The sequence below is a fragment of the Nannospalax galili genome, unplaced genomic scaffold (assembly GCF_000622305.1).
Source record: "Nannospalax galili isolate Female #2095 unplaced genomic scaffold, S.galili_v1.0 scaffold851, whole genome shotgun sequence".
Lineage (NCBI taxonomy): Eukaryota > Metazoa > Chordata > Mammalia > Rodentia > Spalacidae > Nannospalax > Nannospalax galili.
This window is the reverse complement of record NW_008330578.1, coordinates 624151-632420: the sequence shown is the minus strand read 5'-3', so window position 1 is coordinate 632420 and position 8270 is coordinate 624151.

Here is an 8270-nt window from a genome sequence, read left to right as displayed (position 1 = left end):
CAGCACTAGTGAGGTAGAGGCAGAAGGATTAGAAGTTCAAAGTCCTCAGCTATATATCAAGTTTGAGGCCAGCCTGGACTATATGAGACCTCACTCAAAAACATTTTACTGTGGAGCTGGAGATGGCTCAGTAGTTAAGAGCACTTGGTGCTCCTCCAGAGGCTTCAGCACCCATGTTGGGTGGTTTACAATCCTCTGTAACTCCTGCTCCAGAGGATCTAACACCCCTTCTGAGCTCTTCAGCACCCCTCCACACATGTAGGATACACACAGATACACATAAATATAAATATTATTTTACTATCTTATTGTTTACAAATATTAATGAATTATTTGTTACTATAAGTATTTAAAAGTATTCTGGTGTGTAGCTATACATTTTCTTTACCCTTTCATCTGCTGATGGGCACTCAGGATGATTCCATAACTTGGCTCTTTGTGCACAGTATCACAATAAACATAGGTATGCAGGTATCTTCCCTTGTTTTTCTTTTTTTGATATTTTATTCATTATTTTTATTTTATGTGTATGAGTGTATTGCCTGCATGTATGTGAGTGCACCTGTGTCATGCAATGCCGTGAAGGTCAGAAGAAAGCTTCAGATTCCCCTGGAACTGGAGTTAAGGACAGTTTGTAGCCGCCATGTGGGTGCTGGGAATCGATCCTGGGTCCTCTGCAAGGGCAGTCAGTGCTCTTAACCGCTGAACCGTCTCTCTAGCTCCCCCCCCCCTTGTTTTTCATATAAAGACATCAAGGTCCAAAGAGAGAACACTTTTCCTGGGCCACATATCCAACCAGAGCCCATATCTCCTTCTACCTGTATAGCTTCATGTCACAACAGTCATTCTATATTGAGTTTTCCTAGGGCTGGATTCCTGAGCCTTCTTCTTGCTTTCCTTTATAATTCAGGTTATAGGGTGCTTATGAGGTCATGCTTATGAGCTAAAGGGCCTAGTGTACTTGGTTCCTAATGTCTCATGCTTTGGGGGTCCTGGTTCAAGGTGAAGATGATCATGCATGTGGGCATCATGGTTAATTCCAATCTCACTTCTTACACCAGTGATTTTCTGCTTTGGCTCTTAGTCACCTGGGGAGTGCACTGATGCCTGTGCCTATCCTTCCTGATTTGGATGTAATGGATCAAAAGAAGAATCCCGGTTTGGTGGTTTAGGGCCTAGACTCCTGCCATAGCTTGCTGGCTTACTGATAGGCCTTTGTGATAGTCCTGTTCTAGCCCATGCCTAGCCCTAGGGAATGACTGATCTTCCTTCTCCTGCTTTTGTAGTCCAAAGGGCAGAGTGGTCTTCATCTTCTACAGGGATCTCAGAGTGGAGTTAGGCGAAGATGAATGCTATCTGGAGAATGTCTATTTTCCCCTGCCTGTTGGACAGAGGGTCAACTTGTGCTTAGAATCCCATGTGAGGCTGCAGATGTAGCCCAGTGTTAGCATGCTTGCCTAGCATGTGCAAAGTTCTGGGCTTTAACTTCAGCATGGCAATAAAATAAACTACTTTGAGCTTTGGGCCATGAAATCCAAGTTGCTGATTTCAGAACCTGTCAGAGATAAGCTGGGAGCAGAGATCTCCAGTGAAGGTGGGCTGGGGATGTGCTGATGGTTGGAAATGAGCTGATCTGAAGCTAGACAATAGAAGTAGTAGTCAAGAGGTATGCAAGGAAGCACAGAATGTTGTGGCATTTTTTTCCTTGTTTCTGTCCTTCATAAAGCCTGTGTTTTGTTGTCACAGATACATAGGAGGCCAAACCTGGAAGGTTCTGGAAATGACACAGTACATAGTTTTCAGACTGAGTTCCTTGGAATCCTAGGGATTTTTCAGAAATGGTAGGACTGCCCAATTGTGACTTTCAACTCCAAGCATATGTCTTTTTAACTACTAATTGAAACAACATACAAAATTTCATTGGGGAAAAAGAAATTCTGTGCTAAAATAGTATCAGTACAATTTTTAAATCGTAGATGAAGTAAAACCATAGTCATGGCAAATGGATGAGGAAACTTGCCCACGATCATGCTGTTCTTCTACTCCTTCAGGCCAGACTCATCCAATAGCACACCTTCTGATTCCATAGAGCAGATAGTGGAAGCCCTCCATGAAGACATGCTTGAAAGAGGTGATAAAATGGCCAAGAAGACTCATTGGTCTGGGAGGAGACACATGGTAGAGACATTATGACCCTTAGCTTTAAGCCTGTAGATTCTGAAAGGCAGCTGCTGAAAATCTTCAAGATTTAACTTCCAGGAAATATAGGGAGCTGGACTGGCATACAAAGTTCCTGAATTCCAGGCTGCCCCACCATTTGGGAAGGGCACAGGGCACAGCCTCCTCCTCTTCCTTTTTTTTGGGGGGGGTGATCCTGGGGATGAAACCTATGGCCTTATATATTATGGTCAAGTAATTGACCACTGAACTATACCCAAACCCCAGTAGTGCCCTGTCTTAAGGAGGCAGCTGGATATGACCTCTCAGTCAGGGATTGTGGGCCCTTGAAGGCAGGGTAAGTAGCCTCTACCTTGTACTGCATCCTTCCTAGCACAAGATACAAAGGGTATAGGGCTAGGTATGGAGCAGTGGCTCACAAATCCTAACTTGAAACACAATTTTATTCATTTGTTTTTATGTCTATCTTAATTTTTTAAAATTTATTTTTATGTGTGTGTTTTGTCTGCATGTATTGTAAATGTACCAGATGAGTGCAATGCCCAAGGAGGTCAGAGAGGGCTTCACATCTCCTAGAACTGGAGTTATAGACAGTTGTTAGCCACCATGTGGGTGCTGGGAACAGAACGCAAATCCAAGAGCAGCCAGTGGTCTTAATCACTGAGCCATCTCTCCAGTCCTATGTACGTACATCTTTTAAAGAAAGATTTATTTTTATTTTTGTGTATAGATGTGTCTGTCTGTGGGGTATATATATGTAAGTGCAGCACCCACAGAGGCCAGAAGAGAGGCTTGGATCTCTCTGGAACTGGAGTTACAGGCAGTTGTGAGACACTGGATATGGGTGCTGGGAACAGAACTCTGTTCCTCTGCAAAAGCAGCAAGGGCTCTTTACTGCTGAGCCATCTCTCCAGCCCCCTATTGATTTGTTTTTAAAGCAAGATTTCTATCAAGTAGTCCTTCTCATGCCCTATATACAAACTGTGATCTTCCACAGCAGTGGCTGATTTTCCACACTTTCTAGAATGGAGTGTTCTCCTTCTTCTTATTTTCTCCCCTGGTTGGTACTTCAAGAAATGGGAGTCATGGCTTCTGAAAACAGTAGGCACTGGGAACTCTTGTGTTTTCTGTTGACATTCTTTTTCCTTTGAGCAGTCCATCAGGAAGGTAGGAATACTACAAAGCTACCAAGGTTGTTTTAAATTCTTCCTTTTTCCTTTATTTCTTTTAAAGGTTGGGTTTTTAAAATTAAATTATTTTATTTTATTATTTTTAAAGTATTTTATTTTAATTTGTTTTAATTTTTATTTATTATTTTTATTTTATGTGTATGAGTGTGTTGCCTGCATGTATGTGAGTGCACCTGTGTCATGCAATGCTGCGGAGGTCAGAAGAGAGCTTTGAATTCCCCTGGAACTGGAGTTAAGGACAGTTTGTAGTAGCCATGTGGGTGCTGGGAATCAAACCCAGGTCCTCTGCAAGAGCAGTCATTGCTCTTAACCACTTAGCCATCTCTCTAGCCCCTTATTATTTTTATTTTATGTGTTTGTGTGTATTGCCTGCATGTAGGTAAGTGCACCCGTGTCATGCAATGCCGGTGGAGGACAGAAGAGGCTGTTGGATATCCTGGGACTGGAGTTACAACAGTTGTTAGCTTCCATGTGGGTGCTGGGATTTGAACCTGGGTCTTCTGCGAGAACAACCAGCATTTTTTTTTTAAACAACCAGTATTCTTAACCACTGAGCCATCTCTCCAGCCCCTTATTATTTTTTTAAAGATAAGGTCTCCGGGGCTGGAGAGATGGCTCAGCGGTTAAGAACACTGGTTGTTCTTGCAGATGACCCAGGTTCGAATCCCAGCACCCACATGGCAGCTAAACCTGTCCTTAACTCAAGTCCCAGAGATCTGACAGCCTCTTCTGACCTCCGCGGGCATTGCACGACACGGGTGCACTTACCTGCGTGCAGGGAATACATACATACACATTAAAAAAAAAAAAAAAGCCAGGCGTGGTGGCCCACGGCTTTAATCCTAGCACTCGGGAGGCAGAGGCAGGCGGATCTCTGTGAATTCAAAGCCAGCCTGGTCTACATAGTGAGTTCCAGGACAGCTGGGGCTACAGGGAAACCCTGTCTCAAAAAGATTAAAAAAAAAAAAAAAAAAGGTCTCCCTGTAGTCCTAGCTGACCTGTAATTCACTATATAGACCAGTCTGGCCTTGATCTTACAGAGATTTGCCTGCTTTTGTCTCCTGAGTTCTGGGATTAAAGGTGTGTACTGCTATGCCCGGCTTTTTTTTTTTTTTAAAGTCCAGGCCGGCCTGCGATTAGGATGAGGTTAGATTTGAATTCCTGATCTTCCAAGTGCTTGGGTTTGGACATGTGCCATCACTCCCAAGAGGGTTGCTTTTCAGAGTAGCAGAATATGATAGCATGTGCTTGCCCAGGAAGCAGACAGAATATTCAAATCAATGCTAGAGATGGATGGAGTTCATTAAAGGGATGAGGTAGTTCTGGGTCAAGGGTTTTAACTTCCCTTTTCCATGGAGTACCCAGAACATCAGCGATCAGGACCCTTGGATGTACTCATTTGGGGAAAGGTTACACTAAAGAAGTCTCAAGGGACAGACTCAACAGCTAGGGCCCATAACCCCAAACTCCAGTAGTTACTAAGACCCAAAAAACTGTGTTCAACCCCAGGTCTCGGATAAAACCCCTCACCCACTCCAAATTGAGGCTGGTCTAGTGAGGTTCCACACTCCTCTCTTTAGTCCAAAGGCAGTTTTCTGGTCTTCCCTATCAATAAGTCATGCCCATTAGTTCTTGGTTGTCCTGGTCCCTGCCCCTGAATAGAGGGAGCCAGCTTTATGACTTCACAAAAATCTATCTTGTGCCAAGTCTGGACCTAGTAAAGCAGGAGCTTGGCAGAAGGGGTTCCCCTCAGGAACATCATGTGACTTTTCATAGAGATACACCCCTCCTATCAGGGAATGAAGAAGAGCTGTCCCTGCGGTAAGAGCCCACAATACCCTCTGCACTCAGCAATGCATCCTGGTGATAGTTTTAGCTTCAAGGCTCAAGTGGATATTCCAGGCTAATTCTGGCAATATTTCAGGGATCCAGATCCATAGAAGCCAGACTTGTACAGAGGCAGGAACTGGTGTGTGTGTGTGTGTGTGTGTGTGTGTGTGTGTGTGTGTCTGAACAAGGGTTAGGGGGATAGTGCAGAGATGAGGTAAGAGCAGGTTTCTCTCACTAAACAATGATCTTCTTTTTTATTATTTATTTTATGTGTATGAATGTTTTGCCTACATGTATATAAGTGCACCATGTGCATGCAATGCCTGCACAGGACAGAAGAGGGCATCTGAGTCTCTGGAACTGGAGTTACAGAGGGTTGTTAGCCACCATGTGAGTGTTGGAAACTAAGCCTGGGTCTTCTGCAAGAGCAGGCAATACTCTTAACCACTGAGCCATCTGTCCAGCCCCACAATGCCATTCTTTTGAAATGAAAGAACTGATGATGAGAAAAGCTTTGTCTGACCTGAGTCTTCCCAGGGTCTTCCCAAGCAGTCCCCAGAATATTTCCCAATGGGTTAGGCAAGAGATTCCCTGGGTCCTGTAGTAATGTTTACAGTTATAAATGCATTGTCAAAAATCCAGAGGCTTCTTGGATCTTGAAGGCAAGGCTAGTTTAGACTGTTTGATGTCAACTCTACTACATTTCCTCTCGGAGGACCCCGAGGATAAAGATTCTAGGAATGATTGTTCCTAACCTTTCCTGTATCTCTCCCCACTACTACCAACTTGTACCTGAAGCATGGTCTCTGGGAAGGGCAAGGCTCCAGAGGTGAGATGATTACTGGGAGCCTCACTGAAGAATCAGTTATGGGAGTGAGGCTGGGGTTGGGGGGAGGACCTGGAAGGCCTTTGACCTTCTTCATGCTACAGTTCCTTCTTTGTGCTGGGCAAGTACACTGTGAGGAGTCCATGGTATACTATCTCTGACCATTCTCTTTTGTCTCTGCTTTGATTGTGACATCACTGTTCTAACAGCGAATCCCAGAGAAGGAAGGAAGTGTGCTCTGGGCAAGGATTCCAAATATAGACAATAGGAAGGCAGTGTTAATGAGTTGGTTTGGGGAAAGTGTGAACATGTCTGATTTCACATCCAAGGGGCTCCTTGGCCCTTAGTACCCTTTAATCTTGATTAGATAAGGGCTTTCCATGGTGAGGAAGCCTAGAAATGATCCTCTTTCTTCTACTCTCTGACCCATTCAGTTTTCAGTTCTTTGCTGGGATACAGGATGGAGAGACAGGTCAAGAATGGTTTGACCTGTAGCTTCAACATCGCTGAGTGTAATACTTATCACCCCAGAACTCCAGAGGTGGAGCAAGAGGATCAGGAGTTCAAGTCATCCTTGGTTACATATTGAGTTCAAGGCCAGCCTCAGTTATGTGAGATCCTGTCTTAAACTCTTCTTTCCTCCCCAAAGAAACTGGCTATTATTCTTTCTAGGGCTTCTGAAAGTATGCTCTATGACTATTCTGATATGGAGTGCCTCTTTTAAATGTGGAAAGCCTATACACCTTCAGTAGTCAGCAAAGAGGCAAAGAAACCAGCCAAGACTAAGGTAACTTGTACCAAAGAACTCCAAAGGGGAAAGCCAGTGACCAAGAACAATCAGAGTAGGAATGGTGATCATTTATCTAGCACTTGCTGCACACCAGGTTAAGCCCTTTATACTTAACTCATAACTGTGCTTGAAAAGGGATGTTCCTGTTTGTTTCTCAATCAGAAAAATTGAGGTGCAAGAGGAATGAAGTAACTTGATCAAAGTCCCACAGCTGGTAAATGGGAATACAAATATTAGGACCCAAGTCTGTTTGCCTCCAAAGCTGGACTGAACCACAGAGTCATCTACTTCTCTAAATTCTTATTAGAGTAAAAGAAACATTCCTTATCCCTACCAGTGATAGTTTTTGTCAGGAGAATTCGAGCCTGGTATCACCTAGATCATCAGATTTTGCATAAAGGAACTTTGACTCCTTTGACTTACCTAATCTTCTTCTTCTTCTTCTTCTTTTTTTTTTTCTTGTTTGTTTGGAGAATGGGTTTTGCTATGTAGCCCAGGTTGTTCTGGAACTCTCTATGTAACCTAGGATGGCTAGGATTACAGGTATGTCCCACCATATCTGGCTTGAATCTTTAATTAGATAAAGTGGAAAAGTTATTCTGAGATAGGGTCTTACTATATGGCCCAGGCTTGCCTTGAACTCTTTAGAAACGTTTAAATTACTTTTTATTTATTGTGAAGAGACATCATGTGCCAGGGCGCTCTTGTGGAGGCCAGAGGACAACCTCTTTGTGGTGGTTTTCTCTTTCCATGTGGGTTCCAGGGATCAGACTCAGGTTGTCATGATTGGCAGCAAGTGCCTTTACCTGCTGAGCCATCTTACCAGTCCTGCCTTGAACACTTGATTTGCATGCCTTAGCCTCAGTGCTCATATTACAGGCATGTGACATCATACCTGGTTCTACTTTGCTTCTCAGCATTTTTCAGATGATTAAAACGAGGCCTTGGAAGCAACTAGGAATGGAGTCCTTGAGGGAGAGGGGTTGTCTGTGGCTCTGAGGCAAGGATGTCAGATAAAATATAGGACGATTAGTTCAATTGGAATTTCACGAAAACTTTTTTTTTTTCCTCTTAGTAGTCTCAATATTAAGTAGGGCTCCCTCTCTGGCTGGGGTCTTTGTTTGTGGGAGCTGGGTGGAGATGGAAGTCACTGCCTTATTTCCTTCTGGCCCGAAGTTGTGCCCAGGCAAACAGGAGGCGGTAGGGGATTCTTTTCTTTTGCTGCTGAACTGATTGGACAAGGTAGAGGTTTAAACTCTCATCTTTGTGAGAACCTCAGTTTCTTCCTCTGTAAAACAAGAATGGTGGGCCAGGTGTGGTGGTGCATGCCTTTAGTCCCAGCATCTGGGCAGCAGAGGCAGGTGGATCTCCATGAGTTCAAGGTCAGCCTGGTCTACACAGTTAGTTCAGGCCAGCTGGGGCTTCAGGGAGACCCTGTCTCAAACACACACACACA